Genomic DNA, 9,405 nt, shown 5'->3' on the forward strand with positions numbered 1-9,405 from the left:
CTGAATCATGTGTAGGTGGGGGGGAAATAAGGTATAAAAAACCTGGAAAAACAGAAAGGGGCCAGGTTATGAAAGGGCTTTAAAAGACAAGAAGAATTTTTTATCTGTTCCTGGAGGTGATAAAGAGTCACTGGGAGTTTATTGAATAAGGGGGTGATATGGTCAGACCTGCCCTTTGGGAAGATAAGTTTGACAGATGAATGGAGACAGATTGGAATGGGGAGATGTGGTAGCTGAAAGATGAAATGACTGAGGAAATGAGGTTCGAGCTTCTGAGCATATCGATGTATTAAGCAGTGCATGCCAATTGCCTAACAAATCAGGATCAGTTGCCTCCCTCACTTGTGGCACTGACCCAAAATACAGGGGGAGACAGAGTTTTATGCATTAAAAAAAACAATCAAATAAGACCAATTAATTAAAAGAAAACAACGAGGCTACAAAATTAGGTAATCTGATTTCTTGGAAAGGTGCAAAGAGTTTTTTGGTTTTTTTTTACAATTATACATCTCAAACAACCCATATGTCTTATCTGAAAACTGACCCTGTATTGGTCAATCAGTTATTGTTTCCACGTTCCTTTGATTGTTTACAATCTTATGGGGTGGGGGGAGTGGGATACCTCTTTTTCTGATTTCAGGGAATTGTACCTCTTCACTCCTCTCTCAACTTGGAAAGTTCCTAATCTTTCCACCAATTAGAAATCAGATTACTTAATTTTGCATCCTGGTTAATTGTTTTCTTTTAATTAATTGGTCTTATTTGATTAATTTTTTAACATACAAAAATCTGACTCCTCCTATATTAGGGGTCCAGAGCCAAACTAAGGAAGGTGACTGGTCCTGATTTTTGGGGCAATTGGCATGCATTGTTAATAAATCTACATGCTCAGAAGCTCAAACCTTTGTGTGGTTTTTTTTTTTTTGATAATGTTTTTCAGTTAGAGGAGATGTGTCTAGACAGCAATTCATCTGATAAAACAATCTGAAAGTTTTTCTGATCTGCATACTAAATATAAGTCAATAGCATGACATAACCACCAAAAAAAGTGGATATGATCTTAGGCCACATTAAGATAATAATAGCTAGCATTTATATATGTTTCACAGGAAAACAAACAGGTAACACCATTTGTTGGGAAGGAGGACACAGGAGGGCTCCTAACACTAACAGGTGTTCTAACACAGGTTCACTTTTGATCTGGTCAGACAGGAAGACAGCTTCGGAGGGTTAAACGAGCTTACTTTATTCTAGTCTAGTCTTCTCAATAGAGTTGCTGATAATGGTACCACCAACTCCTACAGCATTCCCTAATCACACTTGTCACAGGGGCGGGCGAGAATGGAGTATAACTCCTTCAAGACCCCCTAAGTCTCAACGGGGGTTGGTTGAGGCAAACACAGATTCCCCCCACACCTTGATGGGAACCGATCAAGGCAAGTACATGCATTACTCTATTACCCAAATCCCAAAATGGGTTCCCTACTTACTAACCAGTGCCCACTTACTTTATAAGGCAACAGACAAAGAAGGAACATTGCCAGCAATAGCCTCACAGTTAAACTTTAGCAATATCATCATGACCTAGCATGGTGCAGGCATACTCTGCTGCAACTATGCAGAAGAAGTTGTTTTCAGCCATAATTCGTGGGAAATATTATCTAGGATCCTAGAACTATTATCTAAAAAGGAATAAAAAAATTCTCCTTACACAACACTAAAATCCGCCTAACTTACAATATAGCACTTATGATGTGCCAGCCACTGTTAAGCACAATAATAACAGTTATTATTCATTGTTAATTATAGTAACATTTTAAATAACAGTAACTTTTATATAGCACTTACTATGTGCCAGGTACTGTGCCAAGTGCTTTATAATTATTATCTCCTCTCCCCCCACCAGAGAAATTTTATTTTCCTCTTTTCATTGAAGAGGTGGAAGACTATGTAACATTGTGTATGCAGTCTGACATGGTTTATCTATCAGCCGACCTTGCTAAACTGATTTTGTTGCTTAATCTGGGTTACAAGAAAAAAGCCACAGTGTAACAAAACTGATTGAAAACATAATAAAAGTAGTAAGAATATTCAGACTCAATATGCAGGCAATGGGAAACACTAAAAAAAAAAAGACTATTTAGACTCTCATGCATATCCCTGTTAGGTGCAATCTTCTATTTCAGTCAAAAAGTCCCTCCTCCTACTTCGTAGGAATTATTGTGGTCTATCTCACTGATAGCACCAAATATGTTTATCTACTTTTTGCTGTTCTCCGTCTTGTTTCAGATCTATACTGAATCCTTGAAGTATGCATTGTATTCGTTGTGGGCCAGGGCTATAATCTATAACTAGTAGCCCCCAACTTAGAACTAATTAGAATGTAAGGCAATGACTTATTGTCTATTTATATCTAGAGCTATGCTCTGTACATCATCTCAGCCCTTTTTCAGGTGACAGCATTTTTGGCGCCGGAACTCCAATCTGTGAAGAGACTACATGTCTCACTCTTAATGAATTCTTTTTTTTTTTTTCTGGTGAGGCAGTTGGGGTTAAGTGACTTGCCCAGGGTCACACAGCTAGTAAGGGTCAAGTGTCTGAGGTCACACTTGAACTCAGGTCCTCCTGACTCCAGGGCCGGAGCTCTATCCACTGCACCACATAACTGCCCTACTCTTAATGAATTCTTAACTGGTAAATTATTATCTCCTTTGATCTTCACAATAACCCACAGAGGTCCTCACAATAACCCTGCTATTATTTTCTCCATTTTTGTAGAGGGGGTCAAATAGTATCTGAAGCTGGATTTGCATGCAAGTCTTCAGAACTCTAGGCCCAGCACTCTATCCACTATACCATCTAGCTGCTTCCTATCAACAGAAAGACGAAGTGTCCATGACTAAGTAATGTTTAGTAGTCTTGTTGTCTGTTGTACTCTGCCCTGGTCAGACCTCGTAAAATTATGTTTAATTTTAGGTGTAGCATCTTACTTAGGGCAGATTTAGTAAACTAAAGGGCAACCATAGCATTGAAAGGCTCTAATCTTGAGATCATGCTCTCTGAGAATCCATTGAAGGAAATGAGAATTTTAGCCTGGATAAAATGAATCTTCAGTGATAGCTGTTGTTTGACAATTATTTGAAGGGCTGACATATGGAAAGCAGTCCTTAGAATTGTTCTAGACCTAGAGGGCAGAACCACACAAATCTATGGCAGATACAGATTTAAGGCAGATTTAAGCTACCTAGAAGGATTTTTTTTCCTAATAATTAGGGCCACTCCAAAGTAAAGAAGCTCCATCGGGAGGTAATGGATTACGCCTCAATGGAGATCATTAAGCAAGGACTGGATATCCACTCATTCAGTATGTTAAGAAGAATATTTCTTTAAAAAATGATAATGGGATAATTTGTTGGAACTGAGGTAGAGAAAACAAATCAGAACAGTACATGTACGATATTCAGCACACAACAAAAATTAAAGAAATTTAAAACCTGCTTAAAGCAAAATATTTGAAGGAAAAAAATTAAAGTGAAGAAGTATAATGATAAAAAAAAAAACCCTTCACTATTTCATGATTACAGCTTGTACTTTGTACCTAAATCAAATAAGTTACTGAATTCCTAATGAAATACAGATTCATGTTAATAGATTCCTATAAAGTGAATTTAGGGGTTTGGATACATTTTCTAAAAATCTTGCATTGGAAACTGGGTGACTAATTCCTGAAAGCAGACTAACAGATGGAAGTGAGGATGAGAAATTAACTATGAAACAGTTTTTTACACATAAAAAAGATTCTTGGTACAATTTGCTTTCCAGTTCCATCCAGCCATGGAATTCTGGGATTCTGAGAGTGAAAGAAAGAGATCCAACATGTGGAAGAGTTTGCTAAGCATCAAAATGGCAGGGTATGGGTAGGAGGTGGAGTTCAGAGGAAACAGTAGAATAAGGAGACAAAAAAGGATAGGGCCTGGGGAGAACCAGGGATGAGGTCTATGGGGCTGGGCCTCCTGCTTTCTTCTCACCTCACTTTATTTACCTCTAATTTTATTTTGTACTACCACAAAGCACCTATCAGGTAGTATTTTATAACCATTTGTTTGCATATCAAAGTCTCTTCTGGACTATCATCTCCATGACTCCAGACTACAAACTTTGTATCTCCCACAGAATTTATCACAGGTGCTGCACACAGTAGGAACTCAGTAAATGCTTGTTGAATTGCATTTAAAATTTTCCTGGAGGGGCAGCTAGGTGGCACAGTGGATAGAGCACAGGTCCTGGATTCAGGAGGACCTGAGCCTGAGTTCAAAAGTGACCTCAGACACATAACACTTACTAGCTGTGTGACCCTGGCCAAGTCACTTAACCCCATTGCCTAGCCAAAAAAAAAAAAAAAAAATTTCCTGGAGCAACCACCACGTTGGGCTCCTAGAACAGCTACTTTTAGTCTCTCAAATGTTCTTGTTACCTGGGGCTAATTTGCCAGGTACTACTGATGACTACTGCAAATAATAGTTAGCTTTGTCCTTTCTTTTATTATAGTGAAAAACTTGCAATTCTCTTCACCATATGGCTCCATAAGCCAAAGAGTTAATTTGCGAGTGCGTTTACCTAACGCTTTCCAGGGGAAGGGGGAGTCCTAATCCCGGACAACTTTAGTCAAAAATATTTCTAAAGTGGTGAAGTTTTGCCGAGCTACGTATGCAAATAATCCTTAAAGGACACGTGATTCCTTTTGCTCAGATCCTCTGCTCACCACGGAACACTTCATAGGTCTTGAATAGGCACCCATCTAGAGCGGGGATCCTGGCCAGATGACTGAGACTGACATTCTTGGACTGGTTTTACCTCTGTAACAGTCTCTGCCATGCATTTCTTCGCTGTGGAAGTGTGATGTACCCTGCCAGCAGGCTACTGAAAGCAGGAATTGACTACAGCAGGCTCAGGACAGGAATAAAGCATCAGGAGGAATTGGGAAACAGATGAGATTTTGCAGGTGCAAATGCATATGCCCAAGCCAGTTTCCCATTTGTTTATTGGCTTTCGCTTGGGAACATTTTACCAGGCTGAAGTTCTTCCTATTTGAACTGGCAGCCTACCATTCTTATCCTATTCCTTATAGAGAGGCAGATATTGAGAGCATTTGGTAGGGCTATTTATGGTGTTGAGGTACTGTACGATGAAGGTTGAGCTGAGGCAGATGCCAAAGAGCCACCAGAAAAAGAAGTGATGCTGGGGCAGCTAGGTGGTGCAGTGGATACAGCACCGGGCCTGGAGTCAAGAGGACCTGAGTTCAAATCTGGTGTCAGACCAGACATTTGACATTAGCTGTATGACCTTGGGCAAGTCACTTAAGCCCAATTGCCTCAAAAAAAAAAGTGGTGGAAGGCTGGACTGGCAGGTGCTGTGAAACCTTAGCTGCTGGTGAAATTGGACTAGGAGACTGATCCTACCCCAAGGTAACTCCCCTCCCATTTTGCACCTTGCTCCAATCTTTCTCCGTTTGTCGAGCTGTTCCTAGGGGATTCCAAACAACTTCTCCTCCAGTCCTTTTCCCTTTGTTTCCAGAAGTGATAGAGGTGATCTGGAGGATTTGGGGTGGGGTGGGGGGAAGCCATGGGGCTGAATGTTACACAGAATACTTTTTATCCATAGGCAGGATGAAGGACTGGATAGAGAACTGGCCTACCATTGAGGAAGATCTATGTTCAAGCCTCCCCTCTGACATCTGTGGTTATAGACCTCCTAAGCAAGTCATTTAACCTCTCAATGCCACCCCTTCCCACCACAACCAGGAAACTAATACTACAAATTACAGAGCAGATGGAGAGAAGTTTTTCATCAAAAGTTACCCATGCCACAGGTTTGGGTTAAAAAAAAAGTTCATTTTCTTTTCACAGTAAAATATGTGTGGCCACAGTATGGTTTGCCTATATAATGTACGTAGAGTGCAGCTAAGTGGTGCAGAGGATAGATTGCCAGACCTGGAGTCAGGAAGACTTATCCTCCTGAGTTCAAATCTGACTGCAGACACTAGCTGTGTGACCCTGGGCAAGTCACTGAACCCTGTTTGCCTCAGTTCCTCATCTATAAATGAGCTGGAGAAGGAAATGGCAAACCACTCCAGTATGTTTGCCAAGAAAACCCTAAATGGGGTCATGAAGAGTCAGACATAACTGAATGACTGAACAACAAAAAATGGGGTTAATAATAGCACCTACTTCCCAGGGTTGTTGGGTTTTCTTTTTTTGTAAATTTTTTTTATTTTACACTTAAATACAAAATGAGAAAAGAAAAAAAAACTGCCATGCACACAGCACACCATAAGAGAGGATTCAATATAAAACAATAAATTTCCATTTGAAGAAAACCTATATAATAAATACTACACATTGTTTTCAAAGTTGCCCAGCTTTCTTCCTTATTGGTTTTCTTTTGTTCTCTGCTGTGCACTTTTTACTTTATTTTTTTCTCCTTTCTCCTCCCCCTCCTCCCCTCTCTTCTCCCTCTTTCCTACCCCTAAAGAAGGCTACAATTAAATGTATATATGGACATATATATATACATAGATATCTATAAACATAGATAAATATACTCATACACATATATGTAAGACCATACTATGCTTATTTCCTCCTATCATCTGTTTCTCTGAAAAACAAGTCTTTCCATGTTTTTCTAAATCAACCGGCTAATCATTTCCTACACTATAGCAATATTCCTTTCTGGATTCAAACAGCATCTTCCTTCTTAGGATCTTTGAAGTTAATTTGTATATTTTAAACCAAGTCAGAAATATGGTTGCTCAAAGTTGTTCTTGAAACAATATTGCTGTAACTGTATACAATGTTCTCTTGGTTCTGCTCATTTTGGTCTATATTATTTCGTGGAGGTCTCTCCATGCTTTTCTAAAATCACTGAGCTCTTTTTTGTGGTGGCAAAGAATTGGAAATTGAGGAGATGCCCATCAACTGGGGAATGGCCGAACAAGTTGTGGTATATGAATGTAATGGAATACTATTGTGCTATAAGAAATGATGAGCAGACTTCAGAAAAACCTGGAAAGACCTGTATGGACTGATGCTGAGTGAAGTGAACAGAACCAGGAGAACCTTGTACACAGTAACAGCCACGTTGTGCGATGACTAATATTGATAGACTTAGCCCTTCTCAGCAATGCAAGGATCTAAGACTTCTCCAAAGGTCTTATGATGGAAAATGCTATCCACATTCAAAGAAAGAACTATGCAGATTGAAGCGCACTATTTGCTATTTTTCCTTCTGTTTTGTTTCCTCTTTCTGGTGGCTCCTCCTATTGGTTCTAACTCTTCCTTACAACATCACTAATGTGAAAATATGTTTAATAGGAATGTATATGTATGGCCTATATCAGATTGTGCGCCATCTTGGGGAGGGAGGTGGGGAGGGAGAGGGAGAAAAATTCAAAACTCAAAAGCTTATGGAAGTGATTGTTTATAAATCAAAATAAATAAAGTCACTGAGCTCATCACTTCTTATAGCAGAGTAATATTCCATCATGAACATATATACCACAATTTGTTTAGCCATTCCCCAATTGCCGGGCATCCCTGCAATTTCCAGTTCTTTGCCACCATAAAGAGAGTTGTTATAAATATTTTAGAACATGTAGGTTCTTTTCCATTTTCCCTAATCCTCTTGGGAAACAGAGCTAATAGTAGTATGGCTGGGTCAAAGGGTATAGGCAGTTTCATAACTATTTGGGCATAATTCCAAAATTATTCAAAAAATAATCTCCAAAATGATTGGATCAGCTCACAGATCCACCAACAATGAGTTAAGGTCCTAATTTTTCCACACCCAGGGTTGTTGTGAGGATAAAATGAAATAATTGATTTGCAAACATTAAAAGCACTATATATTAGCTGTTATTATTATTATTATTATTATTACTAAATAGGCAAATACAGTCATTAACCATCCATAACCTATCTATCCTAAACACCCACCATGCATAAAGCCCTGTTCTGAACATTTGGGAAGAGCCAGAGGATAAATCTAGATGCTAAGTGTGGTTTAGTGGAATTCAGTTCCACACACATTTAAATGCCTACTATGTGCAAGACACTGGAGATATGAAAAACAAAATAATTGCTGTCCTCCAAGAGCTTACATTCTACTGGTAAAAAAAAAAAGAAAAGAAAAGAAAAGAAAAGAAAAGAAAAGCATTAGACTGAGGAGTCTGAACTACAATTCTAGTTCTACCACTAACTTACTGTGTAGATTTAGGTTAGTGATGGCCCCTCTCTGGGCTTTACTTTCCTATATGTAAAATGAGGTCAGATGATATGATCTCTATGGTCTTTTCTCTAGCCCTAATGGTCCAACTGGGTTTAGTGAGGAAAAAAGGGGAGGGGGAGAGGGGACAGGATCCAGAGAGTTGAGAATTTTTCTCCACATGTTGGAAGAGGGATTCTTCTGCATGGCCCTTGTATAATAGTTCACTTAGTTCAACCTTCAGATAATAATAACAATACTTGCATTAATTGTATTACTGCATTATTGTTATTATAGCTAACATTTATATAGCAATTACTACGCATCAGACACTGTGCTAAGAGCCTTGCAATTAGTATCTCATTTGATTCTCAAAAACAACCCAGGGAGGTGGGTGCTATTATTATCCCCATTTTACAGATGAGGAAACAGAGGCCAAAGCAGTGCTTCCTTTTTTTTTTTTTTTTTTTTTTTTTAGGCAATTGGGGTTAAGTGTCTTGGCCGGGGTCACACAGCTAGTAAGTTTTTGGTCTGAGACTGGATTTGAACTCAGGTCCTCCTAACTTAGTGCCTGCCTTTCTCAAGGTCACACACCAGAGCCAGAATGCAAACTAAGGTCCTCTGGGAGCAAATCCAATGTGTTTTCTCTTGCACCCGGAGAAACAGCTAGAGATCTCAGGGTAAGGAGGAAAAAAAAAAATGAAGCTCTTTCTCATCACTGTAGATAGATAGATTAGACACAGCACTCATTAAGTGCCTGCTAATGTGCCAAGCAGTCTGCCGAATTAAAGCTGTCTCCATGACTAGTGAGGTGCCATCACTGAAGGGCTTGCAGCAGAGCCTGGATAATGTCAAAGAATCAGTGACTTCTGTCCTGGGGGCGCTGCAGAGGCAGAGAGGGAGGCAGGATCCAGGGGACTCTGTGCCAGGTTTTGTGCCAAATTTAAACTGCCCAAAGTGGAACGGATTGTCTGGAGAGGTACTGAGGTCCCCATCATTGAAGGGCTTCCAGCAGAGCCTGGATGCTGTAAAAGGAATATACGACTTCCGTCCCGGAGGCTGCAGAGAGAAGGAAGGGAGGGTGGCAGGAGGGAGGAGGAGGGAGGAGGGAGGAGGGAGGAGCCCCAAGCCGGGGGCCAGCCC

Source organism: Vombatus ursinus, unplaced genomic scaffold (genome assembly GCF_900497805.2).
Source record: "Vombatus ursinus unplaced genomic scaffold, bare-nosed wombat genome assembly UNPS02014941.1, whole genome shotgun sequence".
In the NCBI taxonomy this organism is placed as follows: Eukaryota; Metazoa; Chordata; class Mammalia; order Diprotodontia; family Vombatidae; genus Vombatus; species Vombatus ursinus.